The sequence below is a fragment of the Phaethon aethereus genome (genome assembly GCF_964289735.1).
Source record: "Phaethon aethereus genome assembly, chromosome: 1".
NCBI classification, from domain to species: domain Eukaryota; kingdom Metazoa; phylum Chordata; class Aves; order Phaethontiformes; family Phaethontidae; genus Phaethon; species Phaethon aethereus.
In genome coordinates this window covers 114338067-114360387 of record NC_138575.1, presented here as the reverse complement: position 1 = coordinate 114360387, position 22321 = coordinate 114338067, and positions in this window count along the sequence as shown.

Genomic DNA, 22321 nt, shown 5'->3' with positions numbered 1-22321 from the left:
TTTATTGGAGTTGTTCCAACATGCTGGAACTGCTTTGTAGATCATCTGAAAATGTTCTAAGTCTGGGCAATCAATATATTCTTGGTTTATGAAATCAAGATCTAGTAACAAGAAGAAAGGCCTTGCTGCAGAAATTAATAAGTATGTACTGAATGATTTTCCTGTGAAAAGTTTGTGCTGAGCTTATGGTGTAGATGAAACCTTCTTGATCATACGTTCATTCTGAACTTTGTTTTGAGGAAAATGCAGTGGGGTGCCTCTCATGTGAGTCTCATTCCGAGGTAGTTTTGTTAAAAACACAGCCTTTCTGATGAAATGGCTGGCGCAGAGAACGCCATGGGGATTCAGCATTTGTAAGCTGTCAGATGCATGAGGTTATGGAGGGCTACATTCATTGTGTGGTTTACATAAAGCATAGTTCACGTAAGATGAATTCTGGTTGCTTTCTGTTTTTACTGACAAGGCTTTTGTTAGGTTTCCAAGTTACAGTGCAGTAGGAAAGATGTCCCCTTGGCTGTGAAACACAGAATAGACCTGACAGTTGTAGGGCCCACCTTCAGGCATGGTAATAGTTGGCAGAATATGTGAGGCTGACAAGGGCCTAGGTCTCCGATAGATTTTTTCAAGATATTTTTTAAAAAATTTAGTATCATTTTGCTTCTCATTTCTCTATGTAATAGTGAAAGAAAAAGAAATGTTTTAATTCTTAAAATGACAGGAGTGATATCATCATGTTAGCTGATTGGCTCTTGATTGGCAAATTCACAATAATTGGAAATACTTTCTTTATGAAAGCTCTTTATGAGATGGTTTTCACTGAAGAGTTTTTTTCCAAAGTAAATATGAATTTGCTCTGGAATAATTTTAGGAGACCTCGTGTAAAAAAAGATATATGCTTATTGTATGCATACTCCTTCTAATTATGTTTAGGAGAGCTTATTCTAAGGGACAATTTCACAACACAAATATTGTATTGTTTAACATTTTCTCACAAGAATAATTTAAGTCTGAAGTTACTGTCTATAAATTATACCTGTGTGAGCAAATCACAGTGTTAAGAATGTTCTGCTGGCCATATCTTGTCGCTGAACCAGGACTGAAACTAATATTTACAGGTCAGTGTCAAGGGAAGAAAAGGCCTGTTGTTTACTGACCTTCAAGCAACATGTTTCTACTAAAGCCAAAATAGAGTGAAAGCTTAGGAGCTGATAAAAACATGCACCATTCAGTTTGTCTGTAGAGTAGAATTTATGTTTCATTTTTAAGTCTGAACATTTTTGTTTGTGCCCTGAAAATTATATACTTATAGTTTTGAAAATGTTTGAGGCACTAATCATAAAATAATAAGACATTGTGGAAACAACTATTCCTATTATTGTGAAGAACAGTTGCTTGCTTTGTTTTCTGAACTTTTGCCTTGGATAGAAGTGATTCTACATCTTATTGCTTCCTTTATAATTTTGAAGCATGAGTAAATGTCACTTTCCACTTCCAGATCAAGGACAAGTTATGCCCTTAAGATTGAACATGTGTTCTTGTTCATGCTTTGCAATTTGTCACTTACACATCTGATTATCCCACTGCTAGAGAGAAGGGTTGAGTTATTGTTGCCAACCATATTATATATAAGAATTAGACTCACACAGCTTCATGTCTTTTTTTTAAATGATATTTTATCTGCCAGCCATGTACGAATAAATCATGAATTATCTTTTCCCATCGTAAGGTCACTGCAACTGATTTTTTCCTTGTTTTTTTAAAATATTAAACAGCAGTAGTCTTCACCTTTTTAAATAGCTTTTCTTCTGATTTCTTGACACAGCATAGTGAAACATCTGTTGCTTAATGATTTGAAGAGAAGTTCTGGTTTGTTGAAACACATGATTTACCAACCAAAGCCTTTTCCTGCTTGGGAAATGCTCTGACCCAAGGTTTATGAAAATGTCGTAAGCTTCAGGTCTGTACATTAAGTGACCCCATAGGATCCCTGATTTCACTGGGACTGATGTTACACATACATTTAATTACGTATTCATTCACTTTTGCATAATCCAGGCTATTTGTCGCACACATCTTTTCTGCTCCTTGGTAGACTCAGCTGGTCCTAGATATGCTGAGCAGCTGAGTGAGAGAAAGTCACAGTATGAGAGATGCCACAGCTCTTCAGCCAGGGGATGTGTTAGGTATCTCAAAGACAAAGCAGAAAGCATGACCTATGATGACACCTTTTAAAAAATGTAGACCTTTTTCATCAATTTCCATGTGATAGTTTACCATTCATTTCAAGACTAAAGAAATCCCAATACTGTCAACTGCTCAGGCAATGGAAAGGAAGATAGATGCCTGAAGCAAAAAACCAGAGATGCCTAGCAGAAGTAAGTGACCTGACACTACCGCTAAAATTGCCAGTGTGCTGCTTTCAAGTGCTAACTGGCTTCATGCACCATTAAACAAGGGACCGGAAGAATGAAGAACTGCCCACTGTGGGAGAAGATCAGGTTCAAGACCATCTAAGGAACCTGAAGGTGCACAAATTCACGAGACCTGATGAGATGCGTCTGTGGGTCCTGAGGGAACTGGCAGACGAAGTTGCTAAGCCACTATCCATCATAACCGAGAAGTCATGGCAGTCCAGTGAAGTTCCCACTGACTGGAAAAGGGGAATTGTAACCTCCATTTTTTAAAAGGGCAAAAAAGAAGACCTGGGTAACGACAGGACAGTCAGTCTCACCTCTGTGCCTGGCAAGATCACGGAGCAGATACTCCTTGAAACTATGCTAAGGCACATGGAAAATAAGGAGGTGATTGGTGACAGCCAACATGGCTTCACTAAGGGCAAATCGTGCTGGACAAATTTAGTGGCCTTCTATGATGGGATTACAGCATTGGTGGATAAGGGAAGAGTGACTGACGTCATCTACCTGGACTTGTGCAAAGTGCTGGGCACTGTCTCACATGACGTTCTTGTCTCTAAATGGGATACACATGGATTTGATGGATGTACCATTTGGTGGACATGGAATTCTCTGGATGGTCACACTCAAAGAGTTATGGTCAAATGTTCGATGTCCAAGTGGACACCAGCGATGAGTGGCGTTCCTCAGGTGTCAGCATTGGGACTGGCACTGTTTAACACCTTTGTTGGTGACATGGGCAGTAAGATTGAGTGCACGCCCTGCAGGTTTGACAAGGACACCAAGCTGTGTGGTGTCGTTAACATGCTGGAGGGAAGGGATGTCATTCAGAGAGACATTGACAGGCTTGAGAAGTGGGCCCATGCAAACCTCAGGAGGTTCAACAAGGTCAACTGCAAGGTCCTGCACATGGGTTGGGGCAATCCCAAGCACAAGTACAAACTGAGTGGAGGATGGATTCAGAGCAGCCCTGCCAAGAAGGACTTGGAGGTGTTGCTGGATGAGATGCTCAACATGACCAGGCAACGTGAGCTCACAGACCAGAAGGACAACCGTATCCTGGGCTACATCCAAAGAAGCGTGGCCAGCAGGTCAAGGGAGGCGATTCTGCCCTTCTACTCAGCTCTCATGAGACCCCACCTGGAGTCCTGTGCCCAGCTCTGGAACCCTCAGCACAGGAAACACATGGGCCTGTTGGAGCGGGTCCAGAGGAGGGCCACAAAAATGATCAGAGGCCTGGAAGACCTCTCCTATGAGGACAGGCTGAGAGAGTTGGGGTTGTTCAGCCTGGAGAAGAGAAGGTTCCGGATGGACCTTATTGCAACTTTCTAATACCCAATGTGGGCCTAGAAGAAAGCTAGTGAGGGACTTTTTAGCAGGGCCTGTAGTGATAGGACAAGGGTTAATGGCTTTAAAGTGAAAGAGGGTAAATTTAGATTAGATATTAGGAAGAAATTCTTCACTATGAGGGTGATGTGGCACTGGAACTGGTTGCCCAGACAAGTTGTGGATACACCACTCCTGGAAGTGTTCAAGGCCAGGTTGGATGGGGCTTTGAGCAACCTGGTCTAGCGGAAGGTGTCCCTGCCCATGGCAGGGGGGTCGCAACTAGGTGATCTTTAGGGTCACTTCCAACACAAACCGTTCTATGATTCTATGAATCTGTAATGCTTTTGCAAAAAAGACCCTTTCCCTTCTAAATTTTAAATATTTTAGTTAAATTCCACTTTTACATCTAATTGTAGTTATTGTCACATATGGTTCCATTTCATTCACCTATTTCACTTGTTTTAATCTTACCTCTAATTTTACATTACTCGCGATAACTGTTCCCATTCAGCTTTAAAACATTTATGTCCAGAAGCATCACTTTTGCATTTTTCCCTGCCATATTACAGAATCACAGAATCATTAAGGTTGGAGGGGACCTTCAAGATCATAAAGTCCAACCATTAATCCAGCACCATCATGACCCCTAAACCATGTCCTGAAGCGCCACATCCACATGTTTTTTGAACACTTCCAGAGATGGTGACTCCACCACCTCCCTGGGCAGTCTGTTCCAATGCTTGACCACCCTCACTGTGAAGGAATTTTTCCTAATATCCAATCTAAACCTCCGCTGGTGCAACCTGAAGCCATTTCCTCTTGTCCTGTCAGTAGTTCCCTGGGAGAAGAGACCAACACCCTCGTCACCACAACCCCCTTTCAGGTAGTTGTAGAGAGCAAAAAGGTCTCCCCTCAGTCTCCTCCAGACTCAACAACCCCAGTTCCCTCAGCCACTCCTCATAAGACTTGTGCTCCAGACCCCTCACCAGCTTTGTTGCCCTTCTCTGGACACGCTCAAGCACCTCAATGTCCTTCTTGTAGCGAGGGACCCAAAACTGAACATAGGATTCAAGGTGCAGCCTCACCAGTGCCGAGTACAGGGGCACAATCACTTCCCTACTCCTGCTGGCCACACTATTTCTGATACAGGCCAGGACACTGTTGGCCGCCTTGGCCACCTGGGCACACTGCTGGCTCATGTTCAGCCGGCTGTCAACCAGCATCCCCAGGTCCCTTTCCGTTGGGCAGCTCTCCAACCACTCCTCCCCAAGCCTGTAGCATTGCATGGGGTTGTTGTGGCCGAAGTACAGGACCCGACACTTGGCCATATTAAACCTCATACAGTTGACCTCTGCCCATCGATCCAGCCTGTCCAGATCCCTCTGCAGAGCCCTCCTACCCTCCAGCAGATCAACACTCCCACCCAACTTGGTGTCATTTGCAAACTTACTGAGGAAGCACTTGATCCCCTCATCCAGATCATCAATAAAGTTATTGAACAAGTCTAGCCCCAGAACCGAGCCCTGGGGAGCACCGCTTCTGACCGGCCGCCAGCTGGATTTAACGCCATTCACCGCAACTCTCTGGGCTCGGCCATCCAGCCAGTTCTCTGCCCAGGGAAGAGTAAACCTGTCCAAGCCACAAGCCGCCAGTTTCTCCATTAGAATGCTGTGGGAGATGCTGTCAAAAGCTTTACTAAAGTCCAGGTAGACAACATCCACAGCCTTTCCCTCATCCCCTAGGCGGGTCACCTGGTCATAGAAGGAGATCAGGTTGGTCAAGCAGGACCTGCCTTTCATGAATCTGTGCTGGCTGGGCCTGATCCTGTGGTTGTCCTTCATATGCCCCGTGAGCACTCTTAAGATGAACCGCTCCATGATCTTCCCCAGTACGGAGGTCAGGCTGACAGGCCTGTAGTTCCCTGGATTATCCTTCCGGCCTTTCTTGTAGATGGGCGTCACATTGGGAAGCCTCCAGGCTTCTGGGACCTCCCCTGTTAACCAGGACTGCTGATAAATGATGGAGAGTGGCTTGGCAAGCTCCTCCGCCAGCTCTCTCAGTGCTCTCGGGTGGATCCCATCAGACCCCACAGAGTTGTGGGTGTCCAGGTGGCTTAACAGGTCCTTAACTTCTTTCACATTTCTTCAGTCAAAGTCCACCTTAACGTCTTTTATCTTGCATCCTGTTCTATCAGCCTTTCATAGCCCATATAACTTTTAATTTTATATAATCATCTGTACCCGGTTGACATAAATGATAAATCCTTGAAAAAAAAATTATCCTTTTTTTAAAATGATTCTAGACACAATATCAACTTTGAGATAACATTTTCCATGGAGACATTCCTAAGAATATTAAAGTTGGCCCATTTACTAGTCATTACAACATGTATTCTTTTTGATGGTGATTTCTGTTATGGTTTGGGCACTTACAAAACATATTCTTTTGTAACAGCTAATTAAGATTTTCCTTCCCAAAATGTATTCTTCCGGAGTGGGGAGGTAATATTAGCAAGCCAAAAGATCATTACATAACAATGAATATTAAAATCTAATTTGTTTTCATATTGCAAACACCTGACCTGAAGGAAGAAGGGAAGGACAGCATTTTGATACATTCTAAAATAATTTAAAAAACACATTTCCTTACACAAGTGAGGTACCCACAAAACACAGATTTTTAGTGCTCAATCGTACATAGCAATTAGCATGATCTGAAACCCTATTTTCCTTATTCCTCTCATGGCTTGTTATTTACAAGTACTTGACAGTGACAATAGATTAAGGTAATCCCATTCCCCAGTCTTCATTTCCATTTATCCACTGTTATTTTGTTTCTTTTTATTCCTATTGTAAGACCAGTTGAACCAGCTCTGTCCCTGAGTTTTTTCCTTTTCTATTTGAAGCATTCTCTCTCTGAGTGACAGGTTTTGCTTCCCTCTCTATTATAGAATAAAGGTCTAAGGATAAACTTGCACTGAAGGATGTCATTCGCAAGCAATATTTGAAAGGTCTCCTAAAAGCCCATTAAGGACTACCAACACCTTTTTCATAGAACTCAGAAACAGCTCCTACATCCGTTAATTACTTGTTAAGATAGGCCACTTACAAAAGGTCAGATTATTTCCACATAAATTAAAGTATTTCTTCTGATGAGGGAGGTAACTGTAAAGCAATTTTATAAATTCAAGGGAAATAAAGGCTGGTAGTATGAAATTTGTAGCCTTGGGCTAGTAGACATCTTTTGCATTGTGAGCAATTATTGATTTCTTTCAGCCATCAGTGGAAACACAGCAGTAGACAATAGTTTTGATTCACTTGTGATCTGCGGCACTGATAATTGTTAAACCAAGCTTCTGTTAGGTTTGTAGAATATTACCGAGTTCTGTGTTTGAAAGATACTCAGTTTGAAGATTAGAAGGAATACCTGTTTGCATAACTACAACTGTGACAGGAAGGGAATCAATCCCTAGGTTCTGCTGCAGAATAGGAATAACAGCATTGTCATGAAACTATTTTGAAGCAATAGAGAAGCTTCCCTGAAGTGCATTTTTGTTAGCTAGTGATAAAGTAAAATGCTAATGAACAAAATGTTAATTTATTATCCTGATTTTCTTGGTAGGCAAACACCTTCACTAAGGGTGCTTTTCTACAAGTTAATTTACTGCATTATTTTATAAAAAGCAGAAATACAAAAGAATAGAAATTGCAAGTAATAGATTTATAAATAAAAGTTTGATAACTGTTTATCTCTCAGTTACTGCAGAACACCTGCTGAGTTAATTTAACAGCACTTAGGCTGGTATACTCTAAGGAAACTAATTGTCACCAGTTGAGTCTTTAACAAAATGATCCTCTTGCCTCATTCTGGGTAAATTTTGTATGATAACCATGGCCCAATCTAGCCAGAGACTTTTTTTTTTTTTTATCAGTTCATGATAATTTCAAGTTTGAGAATTTTTAATATCTTTGAATGTTTTTGTTTGCAAATAATTTACTTTAAATATTTTTACAACAGTTTTAGGAAATTTGGTTTACTTGTCATTCTTAAAAATGACGGATAGATCTGGTTTGTAGTTGGAATTATAAGACATATTCTATGTGTTATTTGCAACACTGCTTATGAGTAGTTTTGGTTGTGAAAAACTATCACATAGATTGCACTTGTTCAACACTAGTTTGCTTTACACAAAAAATGAAGTTGCACCTTTTTTATGTCTTTATGTGAAGGAGGTATTATAGATGAATATTTGAACCATTGTTTTTTTAGTCCCTAAAACAGCCAGATCATGAATCCATTGAAAAGGAGGACACTCCCCATGGGCTTCTCTGAGTCCTATCAGAAATGAAATAGCACAAACAGAAGTTAGTTTAATTGGAACATATTGCTCCTTCTAGATCAGAGAAAAATTGTGAAACAAAATAACGAGTCATGACAGTCTGAGTTTATGCCAGCCTACTATGTTTTTGGGAAACAGATTTGAATCACTTCATGTTCACATGCAAGAGAAAACTCACCACAGTCTGGGTTTTAAGTGGAATACCTCCTTGTACCTCTATTGCCTTCAGTCAAATAACATTAACTAAATATACGTAAAGTTGTTGCTCATTGACATTTGGTAAATCTCAAGAAAGCTATAGATGACTTGTACTACGCAAATCGTTGCTTGTAAGAGGAGCAAGTTTTGTTCTTCTGGAAATATGCAGAGGAAATTGCCACAGGAGATACCTATTGTATTTCTCCACACCTCTCTGTATTACTTAGGATAAATTATGTGGTGTGGAATATGTAGACCTCAAAGAATAAAGACCTAACTCCCACTTGAGGTTTTTGAAAGGTTATACAGGACTGTAAGGGGATTTAAGAGAAATGACGTTTAAGAATATTGTGTCATGCCTGTACCTTTCAACTTACCTATGCTAGGAAATCAGGTCATAGACTGAAACTAATATTTTCTAGGGAAAAAGTAGAGTTAAAAAACTCACTGTGCTTTTGAAGGGCTTAAAGATTTGTATAAGTTATTCTGTAAATTTAAAAAAGAACCCCCAGGAGATAAGCAAATCTTCATTCTTTTTAATAATTGCACTAATTATTGTGCAATTGGCATTGGGGATTGATCTCTACTTATGGAAGAAGAATGGCCCAGTACCTAATTGGATACAGCTGTACACTCTTTGGGCTTATTTTTAGAATCCAAGAGAATAATGAGACATTTCAGATACTGCAGAATCCTTAGCAGGATTACATGAACTCACTAAATCCATCTCAAAAATTGTCAATTACATGGTACACTGAATTGCAAATTATCTCTATAACTCATCCCTCATGTAACTTCACTAATGTCAGTGAAATTGCAGTGCTCACAAAAGATAGCATGCTTTAACCCCTTTGCAATAATACTTTCAAAACTTGCCTTTTTGCATTGTTTCTTAATGATTCTTAAACATGTTACTGATCCTTAACATCAGGTAATGTGGTGGTTGACCTTGAAGTTTTGTTGAAGCATGGGACTGGCAAACAAGAGATATATCTTGAAATTATCACTATTTCTTTTTTTTTTCTTTGTGGGCTTACCTCTTACACAATTTAAACATTTGCTCTAATCTGTGTCTTTCTGCAGTAGTTCTCAGGATTGCACCATCACTCCGGTCCTCCCTTCTTTAGGCTGCTTTATGATTTGGTCTCTTTCACATACTCTCTATTTCCTAGTGAAATCACATCTCACCACTGTCAGAACAGTGCAAATCAGCTGAAGTGAGGCCAAGAATGTAGTTTGGTTTGGTTTGTTGAGTTTTTTTTTGAGCTGTCAGAAATGAGAAATGTAGAAGTACAGTACACAGAGAGGTAGCTCTGATATTTCCCCACACATAAGATGATGGGCTATTTACAGCAGCGTGATTGGTCTGTCAATATTTCAATCAAATCATTCCTATAAAAACATTGACTGATGATACAAACTCACTATGCTTGTCTTTAAACTGAAGAACCAACTGACAGCATTATAGCAGTGCTACATGAAACTGTGCTGAAGTAGAGGGACATAATAACAATTGTTAATGTGGGACCATAATTTAAAAAACTCTGTTCAGGGGATTCATGAAGAGACACCTGAAACTGAGTCATCACTAGAAAAGACTTCCATGTCTGGTCAGCAGACTGAGTTGTATGAACTGTCTCCTTGGTAGCTGAATGACAGGAAGCTGTTTCATTTGATAACTTCTTTTGTGTGTGGCAGGCAAAAAGAAACAGATAATGGGAAAAGGCAAAAGAAAAATCATTCATCTTGTCCTAGTTTTATGGGCCAACACAGCCTGAGGCAGCATCCTGGCTGCAGTAGTGCCTGGGAATCTCTTCTTGCAACCTTGAAGGGCTGGGCCAGGTTCTTCTGCAGGCTCCTGGGAAAACTGACCATTTTACAGTTCACCTGGGCCTCTTAGAGTGCTCTCTGGATTTTTTAAATCACAACAACAAAATTATTTCTGCTTTTGTTTTGAAAAAAAAACATGGAAATGGGACATCTGTATTTCTTGTCAAGTAGGCAAAAAGACATTAACAGCATCTTTGGTCCAGTAGGGAAATTTGCTGTTGGACTGTAGTGCTTGTCTTACTGTTTGGGTAAGAAGATGGATCAAAACTAATCACACTGATCTCAAACTTTCCAGAGGTGATGCCTGCTGGTTCTTCAGCCAGCAGAACCAGGTGCTAGTACAGGGCTCAAAGAAAGGCAGGCTGCTAGATGGCATAAAGGATCAGAGAATTGGTGTATGTCCTTACTCAGCAAGTGACTGTTCTTGTTTTAGTATGCAACATGCCTTTGAAGACATGCCAATCCACAAGCAAGGCAACATTATGAACTACATTCATATTAAGATTTTATTTAAGTGACAGCTCTCTAAAATGCCAGGTGCAGATAGCCAAAAGTCTGTTTCCACTGCTTTGTGAGTAGAAACAGCAGCTGATCTCCGTGATGACATTTACCTGTGCTGGAGAGGAACAGAGAAATGACTGTCTTGTGTCAACATTACTCATGAGTTATTCTATCTTTCCTCACGAATGAAGATAAATGTCATCATAGAGATCAGCAGCCATGTGATGTACAAAGGATAGCAAATGGGTTGGGTGTGGGTAGATGTTATTTATTTTCTTGAGTTATTGATGACCTTTAAGCAGGGATGCTAATACTGTGGGAAACATTTTACTCACCAGCAATTCTATTTACTTGATATTTTTGTAGCCTTCAGACTTTCTGTCAATTATTATTTTATTATTGCTTACTTAAAGGATAATTTCTCAGTGAGCCTAAAAAAAAATCACCAAATTTTCATAAAGAATTTAACTGAATAATATCAGGAAATTCAGCATCACTGTGATTTCAGTTCAGGAAATCATTTCCATTTAAGAAAGGGCACTTAAGCACATGCATGCTCAAGTCCATTATACATGACTGAAATGCTTTATTGGATCTGTACTTATAATAAGAACACAGAAATATAAGAAATGGTTCAAAAGCAAAGATAAAATGAATGCATTTGGAGGTGATGTTCTAAGCTTGCTGCAACACTAAATTATCTTTTTTTCAAAATTACTTGTTCTTGATGACCATTGTACTTGAATATCATGACTTGCAAGCCATGTCCCTTTCTCTGTACTGTTTACATAAATAAATAATAATAAAGTTGGTATTTCCTTGCTATTATGCTTGAATGATAGCAAAACTTAATTACTTAATTTCTTTCCAGTAAATTCTAATGAAATGCATTTAAGGGAGATATACCACATTTTAAATTCAAGCTGATAGACCTCTCCAAAGTCCTTTGCAAAAATATTCTGAAGTTGTGAGTGAATAGAAATTGTTTCAGCTGTCATTGACACTGAAGTGTCACAAGTAATGGGGTTCCCTGCAAATCAGCTGAAGTTTATTTAGCTTAAAATTACAGCAGTCAGAGTTTTCTCTTTCCTGGTTAGGCATAAAGAAAGAAACTGGATCTGAATGGGAAGTGTTTTCCCTTAGCCACAAAAATTACTGATAATAAAATAATGAAGCTTTCCAGAACAAAGAATATTTATCAAATGTTGAAGTACTCTAAATTGAATCTAAGAAAATACTTTCTATGTTGTGAAGGGAAGGAAATAGGAACTGTGCTTCACAACAGAGCATCTATCCTGAGACAAAATACTGTAGAATTTAAAGAACTCATCGTATGATTGTGAAAGGCACTGTGATAATGGAAAATGAGCTTATTTTTGAAATGTAGGAGATGCTGACTCTGTGAGTTGAATCTGAGTTTAGTCATGATAAAGCAAGTTTTTCTAGTGTGGTAGGAATATATATTTTGTTCTCTGCTTAGTTTATAACTGTGAAAAGGATTAAGAGCTGTATCGTCCTAGTAAACTCAGATAAGGAAGGAAAAGAAGTTCATCTAAGGAGAGGAATAATTATAAAGATCTGGGAGTTATTCAAAGAAATGGTAGTGAGAACACCATCACAAATTATTTTAATGCAGAGGAAGCAGAGAACGTGCATTAAGAAATCGATTTAAGGAAACCAACAGCTCTTTATCAAGCTCAGATGTAAGAAGAAAATGTCAGCAAACAGAAATCAGGTCAGGTTACAAAGGATGACTATAAAGAAGAAAGAAAAAATGTGGAAACAAAATATGAAAGCTCAGACTGAGATATAACTAATAAAAGATATCAAGCATATCAAGAAATATTTATGTTATTACCAAGATAAGAACCAATGAATTGGTCTGCTGCTGAGCAATAAGAGAAGCTGATGCTGACCATTCTGAAATGTCTAATATCGTTTGTATCAATCCTTGTAAAAAAGATCTATGTATTGTTGCAGTAATGGGTCATGCTCATCCTAAAACAGGAGAAGATGAGGCAAGAGGTTTAAGGAAATTCCAAGTTTAAGGAAAAAATCATGTTTTCAGATTGACTTGGTCCAGAAAACTTCATCCTAAGGTACTTAAAGGACTAATTGAAGCAATCTGGAACTGCTAGTAATTTGATACTGTAGACAAATGAGAGAAAGCAGAAAAATAGAAAATGGAAAACAAAATGTGTATCTTTAAAAGGGGGGGTGGACAATTTAGAGGAAATTAGACGTCTTAGCTTGCCTTTCAATTATTTTAAAAATTCTGTCCCTCTATTACCCTTCAAAATTCTTGGAACTGAATAGTTGTAGGCACTTGAAATGTGACGACGAGATATTTAACAAACATATAGAAGGCTCTAGATAAAATCAAATTTCCTTTCTGACAGGATAAGGAGCAGTCTATTTTGGAGATAAACAGCAACTGTCATGTATCTTTACACTAGTAAGGATTCTTTAATTTTATTTTATTTTTCTTTATTATTTGAAATTATATATTTATAATTGAGGATGGGAAATAAATGAAACTATCATGGCAAATCTTATAAGAAAATCTTACTCTAGAAAGCAGTTATCAATGGCTCATTCTAGAAGAGAGTATTAAGTGGAGTTTCTCAGAGGTCCATCCTGGGGCTGATTCTGCTCAGTATTTTCAGTAGCCACTTAGGTGATGGAATACGCTTATTAAGTTTGTACATGACTCAAAATCAGGAGGGATTGCAAATACACTAGAGGACACAGAATTAAAAATAACTATGGCAAATTATGGAACTGACAGGGAAAAAAAAATATAGACAAATGCAGTATTATAGGGGATCCAGTGAATTTGAGTTAACTATTTGATGATGTTCAAAAAAGGCAGATCTTCTGGGATATATGAAAAGGAGTGTAGTCTGTGTGCATACAAAGTAATCCTTCCATTTGGAGTCCCAGAACACTGTTTGGCTTCGAGTTCATCACTTCAAGAAAGACACATGGACAAACTGATGAATGTCCAGAGAAGAAAAGCAAGAATGATCAAGGTTACAGAAAATACGGCCAAGGAAGGTGGAGAAGAAGATTCAAAGACAAAGGAGAGGGCTGTTCCGTCACAGCTATCTTCAAATACCTAAGGCAACGGCTGTAAAAGCAAAATCGTTTATTTTCTATGCCAGTGGAGGATAAGACAAGAAGTAGTGGCTTTGAAAATCAACAAGAAAGATTTAGAGAGGACTTGATGAAAACCTTTCTAATGATAAAGATAATTAAATGTTAGAACAGAAATAATTTGCAGTGTCAGCCTCACTCTCAGACTTTAAACATGCCAGATAAACATTTCAGAATTAACAAAATATAGTTATGACCTCTCCGTGGCACAGGGATGGAGAAGATGACACTTGTAGGCCCATTCCAACTTTATTTTTTGTGAATTTCCATAGCTTGAAATAAGGGGAGGGAGAAGATCAGCAGTCTGTGTCAAGCATGTTTAGTAAGAAAAGAGGAGCAAAGGAGCACTTCTCAACTATCATCCAGTTTGTGGTTATATCCCACTGCTAGATAATGTTGAATTAAATACTGTTTTATGGCTGGATTTTTGTGGAATTGCATCGATCAGATAAAGATGAATCAAAAAATTATTTTGTAGGCTGTTCTTTACTACTGTTATTTCCACTGCAACATACATGTATACAATAAAAGTCTTTACCACCTAGTTAATAGTTTAAAAATGTGATAAGCATAGAGCATATTTCCTTATCCAAACCTCAAATAAACCTCAGTGGTAAAACTGACGTCCCTGATCTTTCAGCCAAAACGTAGATGATTAATTATCATCTCACACAATAGACAATCTAGTTCTGGTCTTCATTTCTCTTTTATGACCTATGCTTGTACTGAAATAATGAAGAACAATTTTGTGTTTCAAAGGCCTTGTTAAACTTGTTCACCTGATAGGTATTACTAACACTGGGTCTGGATCAGCAGTATTTCTCTGATTTTATTAGGATTACCAATTTACAGCAGTGTGAGTGGTATAAAAATCAGGCCTTGTGGTGCTTAATGTAGTTTATCTTTTGCACAGGCAAATGAGTACTTTTCTGAACCATTAACAAATGTTAGTCCAAATATATATTATAGTAATTCAAAGAGTGATTAAGAATATTGGTTTACTATTTGAAAATTGGCGAGTAGCTTTAATAATGTTTTGCAGCTGAAGGTTTAGCAATATCAACATGCTCATTTCACTTATTTATATTTGGGCTTGACTTTGTACATTTGCACTTCCAGTGTTAAGTGTTAATATTAAGACCCTGGAAATTTTCCTTTCTAATGTTCAGTAAGCTTTATCTCTCTGTAAATCCTGTATTTAATTCATATGTAAACCATATGCTAATATATAGTTATCATGTTAGTCATATGGAAAATTTCAAAAGGATTTCTAGTATTAAAGTTCAGAATAGTGAAAGAGGATTAAGCACATTTGATTGTTTATTGCACATCCTCAAATAACTTTTTAATCTTATTTTTAATACTTACATTTTAGATATAGAAAATAAATGAAGATATATTTTCCTTCTCCTGTTTAGTTTGAAAGTATTATAGCATTATGTTTCATGACACTGTTTACAATCTAGGAATCACAGTGATAAGCCAATGAGCATTTTAAAATGAAGAGACAATAATAAATGAAATTTGGAAGGAAAACAAATGCTGCAGGGACTTGGAAACTTTTAACAATTGTATCCAACCATCAAAATCAAAAGAAGAGATATGACTAAGGTGAGAGACATGAAATTATGTATCCTTTTTTCGCTACATTTAAAGAAAATAATGCAGAATACTTGGCCACAAGAAAGCTAGGAAGAAGTCTGTTGAGTATCATCTTTCAGGGGCAGAGGAAACTTTACCATAATCATTTTATCACAAAAGTACTAACCTATGGTTCACCATATGTTTGGTCATCTCCTTCATCTGCCAGCCGTTTTCTCCTTGTTGGCTATCACTGTACTGAGAATATTAGTTATGATCAACAGAGTCTATTAGGTACAACCAAATTTATTAAGTACGAACAGCATCCAACCTAGCCTTTTTCTGTATGAAGTTAGGTGTTTGACAATAACTAATCAGTGTCAGTAGCTGACTGGCAAGTTTCTAACCACAGCTGATTTAGTCATTTTTGTTTTTATGTAATATCACAGAGTGACCACTGAGCAACTTCAAAAAAAGGTAGATCCAAAACTTAGCTCCAATTCTTGGAAATCTTCCATATTTCAGAAAGCAGAAGGCTAGACATATGTTAAAAACAACAACAAATACAGTCCTGTATTTCTAAAAGTACATCTGTCCCTTAATTGATTTGGAACACAGTGGGTAGAATTTGAAAGATTTAGTGAAATAAAGTACAGAAGTTTCTCCAAAAGCTTTTGAACATCAGCTGAAGGAATTTCTATGCAGACCACTTGTCATTGCAGTAGATGAAGCTGCTGGTAATATCAAATAATCATGACACGATTCCCTAACGTCATGTTGCTTCCATTGCCACACTGTACCAAGGACCAGGGCTGGTGATGAGATTCTCAAGCATCTGTTTGGTGGAGACATCACTGTGCAATACTGGGGTCATTGCACATAACAGTTACGCTAAGGAAGGAAGGAAGGAGACAAATCTCCATTTTTTTAAAAAATAATCTGCAAAAGAATGTATGGTGAGCTGTGTGTTTCATGCCTGTTTGGGAATTCCTAGAGACTTACAGGATTTTTTTTAGAGCAAGGAACAAGGGTATTTTAAACATTCAATAAAATACCCTTTTTATCTTTGAAATGACGCTTCATATCAGATCTCTGTATGGCTCTTCTTATATCCCTATGAAAGAACCTTGGAGATAACACATTATAAAACTTTCCTTTTTCTTTTTTTCATCTTGCTTTCTTGATAACTCAGTTGTTTTCCAGGGTACAGCTGAACAAGAAGGGAAATAAATTGTTTCCTACTGTGTATTCATGAGTTAATCTCAACAATAGCCTCATAATATCCTGGTATACCAGATCACTGGGGATATTAAAGAATTGGAAGTAAATATACTACACGTCTTATGAACTTACTGCATATTTATCTACTGTACTGCTTTCAGTATGGTAAGTGCTGCTGGGTCTAACACTTACCTGCATTCCATCTGCTTAATTTTTTTTCATAACAGATTTATTAGAAAAGTAGTCCTTCCATGAATGTTTCTCAAGAGGCTTTAATTTATCTTTTTAACATGTTTTATTTACAGACACTGCTACCTATATGTTTGTATCCTAAATAGCACTATTTATATCTTTACACACTTTGTTTCCATGGCAGTTGTAAGTGCATGTGATTGTATCAACATGATGCCCCTTTCTCCTATTTAAAGTTTATAATATATTCCAGGCAACCTATTCATTGCATCATGTGTCACCTGGATAGGTGTGAAGAAGCGTGACTGTAGATATTGATGGAGTCATTCTAGAGTTAGCAATCTGAAAAAAATTGACAGCACAAATAATCATGCCCTTATAAACATTTTTTTTAGTGATCTGAAGACTTTTTTCCATAATCCAATGTTTCAGTGCAAATCACAAACTCCAAAAAAATCCAAAATTTTCTTGTTGAAGCATTTATTACTGTTTGTTTTAGGAAATACTTGTTTCTACATGCTATGGTTGTGGCATACTACTGAAACTGTTACTTCACCTGCTGAAACATCTCTCTATGGATATCATTTTCTTTTTGCACTACTCCCAACAGCTATATAGAAGAAGTTCTCCCATCATACAAACACATTCTTGAGACTTCTGGAATACGCTTCGTGTTGTGATGAATACAAGACACTCTTTAGCAAGAGAAAGAAGCTAGGAGCCAAGATGAACACTTCTTCACCTTTAGAAAAATCAGCCATTTTCCCAGTAGAGGAGGAGTCTGCATCTCATAGGGTATTGTCATGGTTTAACCCCAGCTGGCAGCTAAGCACCACGCAGCTGCTTGTTCACTCCCCCTCCAGTGGGATGGAGGAGAGGATCAGAAGAGTAAAAATGAGAAAACTCACGGGTTAAGATAAAGACAGTTTAATAGGGAAAGCAAAAGCCGCGCACACAAGCAGAGCAAAACAAGGAATTCATTCACCACTCCCCATGAGCAGGCAGGTGTTCAGTCATCTCCAGGGAAGCTCCAGAGCTCCATCACACGTAATGGTGACTTGGGAAGACATAACACTGTAACTCCGAATGATCACCCCACCTTCTTCTTCCCCCAGCTTTGCACATGATGTCGTATGGTATGGAATAACCCTTTGGCCAGCCTGGGTCAGCTGTCCTGGCATGTCTCCCCTTCCAGATTCCCATACATGCCCCACTTTCTCGCTGGCAGGCCAGTCCTTTACTGCTTAGCAACAACTGAAAACGTCAGTACATTATCAACATCATTTTAATCCCAAATCCAAAACATAGCCTCACACTAGCTTCTATGAAGAAAATTAACTCTATCCCAGCTGAAAGCAGGACAAGTATACAGGCTTAAGCTCTTTTTCTAACCTGCAAAATACAGTGACTTGAACCCAGCTCTTTATCTTTTAATCATCTGTTTAGTGGTTATTCTTAGAAATTCGTTTCTTGCTAGTCCAAAGAAGGACATCAAAGATCAGATAGAGTCTCTGCTTTCTTTGAAGTCAGCATAAGTCTGAGAGGAATTTTTGATTCTGAAAAGTCAACATTAACTAATGAAAATGCAGCGGTAAAATCATTGCTAACCAGCCTATGCTTACCATTTCATCAAAAGTTCTGTCACGTGCTGCTGCTTGTAAGTACTTTTTTTTCAGATGCTGAAGGCAACTATATCTACTCCAGACATACCATAAACCTTACAGTGCATTTCAAAAACCATGGAGGACATCTTAATGAAGCAAGAACCTTTTGATTGAAAAAGGGACTAGAAAGTAGCAAAGTTAATGCAGGAATTTTTTGTTTATGAAGGTTTTCTTTAATCCATACTTTCAAGAAAATGTGCTTGAAATTATAGTATATATTTTAAAGGGTATTTCAGACTTCAAAAACTGCAGAAGACTGAAAAAATGTTGGATGAAACTATATGAGATAAACACATAGTGCACAACCAGTACTTATAGGAGTACAACTGTGAAGAGAGCAGTTCTTCAAAAAAGACAGACTAAACTGATTCTGAAAACAATCTCTGAGATGCAATAGAACAGTCTTCACTCATACCTTCCTCATTTGTTCCTTAAGAATGTCAAGGTCTTTTAGTTCAACTGCCAAAGGAAAGGGTGGTTTTGTCATTTGATTGACTGTAAAATCTTCCTGTCCTCTCATTTAAATCACTGGGTTCCTGAATCAGGATCTACTGTACTGTTGGCCTCAGCATGACTCTCTTGGGTGGTTCCACAGCTTGATGAACTATTTCTACCATACTTTATGTGTTATAGGAGGGGAGAGGGAAGACGGGACTTCTCAAAGATCATTGAAAGGCAAAGACAGATATTTGGGGAGATTGATGGAAAACATATGACCTAAGCATGTTTTGAAAAGCTTCTCATGTCATATTTAAAAATGTAGCTGCCCAATATAAAACTGTAGGGATAATATTAAGCAACATGTAAAAGCTTTTACTATGAACTGGTTCTTGAGACATTTTAGAAGTTTTAATATGTGATCAATTGTCACTTGGTGTTCTTCTTATGCTATAAATTATTTTGTATTCACTTCTTTCCTTGGTGCAACAGTACATTGTAAATAACAGGGAATGTTAAATAGCTGATAAAAGAATGCTGTATTTAAGCTCATTAGGTGGCAATCTCAGCCTAAATTATATAAACATGGAGAGAATGAACTGCAGGTTCTGTATTTTTCTCCTGTACAAGTTAAGTATACCCCCCAAAAATACCCCAAACCAACACCTAACTGTCCTTCATGAATTGTAAACATAGGAATTTAATTCCTTGAAAAACTGACTTTTTGCATGGTTATATATATAAAAGAAATGAATGCTAACAAGATGACTGTGAGGAGCAAGGCATCAGCAGAATAACAGAGAAGAAATTTTGGAATATAAATAAGATCAAGAACATGCCTGTTTAGCTTATTTCAGGCATTATGAATCTTTTATTTCAGCATGAATTAATAGTATTTCAAAAAATTACAAATGAAAATGACCAACACTGGAAAGGAATTAAAAGTAAAAATAAAAATTATATAAAGTGTAAATAAAATAATTTATTATAATGTTTAACATTATCAAGTTACAGAGGGATTTTACTATATGAAAACCCCCATAGTTGTTTGCTGTGACATTTCAAACAGGAGATAAAGCCATTGAAATTTTATATTCAGATCATTAAAATGTGAAGAAGAAAAATTAGTGTGAGATAATACTTCTTCAATGTTTTTGGAAATGTACTGATGTTGTTTGCAACCAGTTGAATGTACAATGAATGCACATGGGGTCTAATTTGTTATTTCTAGACTTTGACACAAATGTTGGTTTAAAATACTAGCTCAGATTTTATACTAATGCTGTTATGGATCTGGAGGCATAAACTATTCACTACACACACCTCTTTTCAATTCTTTGCAGCCTATATCTTAAAATATGTGAAGACATTTGTTTGCAAAGCCATATGTTTTTCTGAGACTTAATTTACTTCACTGTGCTTGAGTCAGAAGCATTCACTGTTTTGTAATTTCCAGGTAGGAAAAGAGGGAACAAATCTGTTCAAACATTTTCTGATATGATGTTTGGTTTTTTTTCATTTAAAAATGCACGAGCAAATGGTTTGTACAGAAGTTATTGTTTAAACTGGTAGGGTTCTGACAGTGTTAACCCTGACAGGGAAGCTTAAAAACTCTCCCTTTTTCCCAGTTTTCTGCTTGATTGCCTATCCCAAGTCAAGCCTTGGGTATCTATACTTAGGAACCTCAGGGAGGTGGCCTTTGAGAAACCTCGTCATACAAAATGTGCCAAGGTTTGTTATCCAAGAATTGATTCCATTTGAATTCTATGGACAACATAATATTTTTAAACAAAATTACTTTTCTTTGTCTGTATTGCCATCCTCTGTTATGAGAAACCTGATGTCTTATGTCTCTTAAATTAATGAATCGTAAATTTTCACGAGTCTTTATTGGCCAATGGTTTGACTATTATCAAATATAAGTTTCTTGTAACCTGACAATGAGACTGGTGAAAAAAAGACCTTTGTTTCTTTAGGACTACAGAGAAAGTAAAAAGTTTGTAATGCCAATCTTATATGTCATTAGGGCCACATGCAAGATTTTCTTCTTCTGTAATTGTTTTCTTTGAAATGTGAATAAGTAATTTTGAGCAGTCTGTAAAAATGACAACTTTCCATTCAAAGAGCAATATATTACTTCTAAGTTCTTAAAACAGAGGAAGAAAGGAATTACTGGAAATTAGCACAGACTAGTTTGATTTCATAGCATTTTACAGAATCACAAAATCAATCAAAAAATGATTGAGGTTGGAAGTGACATCTGGAGGTCCTCTGGTCCAAGCACCCCACTCAAGCAGGGCCACCTAGAGTCTAGAGTTGCCCAAGACCACGTCCAGATGGCTTTTGAATATCTTCGAGGATGGAGACTCCATAACCTGTGTCAGTGCTCAGACGTTCTCACAGTAAAAAAAAAAAAAATTTCCTTATGTTCAGATGGAGCCTCCTGTGTTTCAGTTTGTGCCCAGTGTGTCTTGTCCTGTCATTGGGCACCACTAAGAGCCTGTCTCAGTCTGCTTTACACCCTCCTTACAGATAATTATATATATTGATGAGTTCCCCCTCAAGCCTTCTCTTCTCCAGGTTGAACAGTCACAACTGTCTCAGCCTTTCCTCGCAGGAGAGATGCTCCAGCCTCCCAGTCATCTTTGTGTCCCTTGTCCTCTCTCCAGTATGCCCATGTCTCTCTTGTACTGGGGAGCCCAGATCTAGAATCAGTACTTTCTGTTCACACAGAAACACTTTCTTCTTCACAGGAAGTGTTAACTTCCTGCTAACCCAGAAAGTGTTTAATGTTTCTTTATGGTGTATTGTTTTTAAATTGTATTTAAGACAAGGATAAAACAAAATAAGCTAAGGTGATAAAATGTGGCCTTAAAATTTTCTTTCCCAAGAGAGCTTGGGTGCTTGTCATTGAAATCTACTTTATGTTCACAATCAGTTTACCCTTTCTTAACATGTTATCATACATCCACACTGGCATCACCTCCCAGTCCCTCTAGACTGAATTCCTGAAACTAAATTAGCTTTGGCTAAGCTTTAGAACTATAGAATCATAGCATTTTTGGGTTGGAAGGGACCTTTTAAGATCATCTAGTTCAACCCTTTGTGCTAACCTGTCTAGAAGGAAAACTGCAGTACTAAGTAAAATATGTTTCATCTTAATGTTTGGAAAAGCCTTGTAAAGTACTGCCTGGTTCTGTTAGCTGTAAATCAGTTACTGCCAAAATATCCCCAAATGAGTGGTTTAGCTGTAGTAACAGTGTAAATGCACTCAAGGGGTGTGCATTTTGAAAATGTGTACAGAAGGCATTGTCACAGAGCCTAAAAATGAACGACATTATTTGTCCTTTCATTTTTCCCTCTCCCCCAGCTGTCTGTAATAAGTGAAACTTTAGAGAATGTGCTTTTCGAAGGTCTAAAATACTGTACATGTGAAAAAGTATGCTCTTTGAACACTG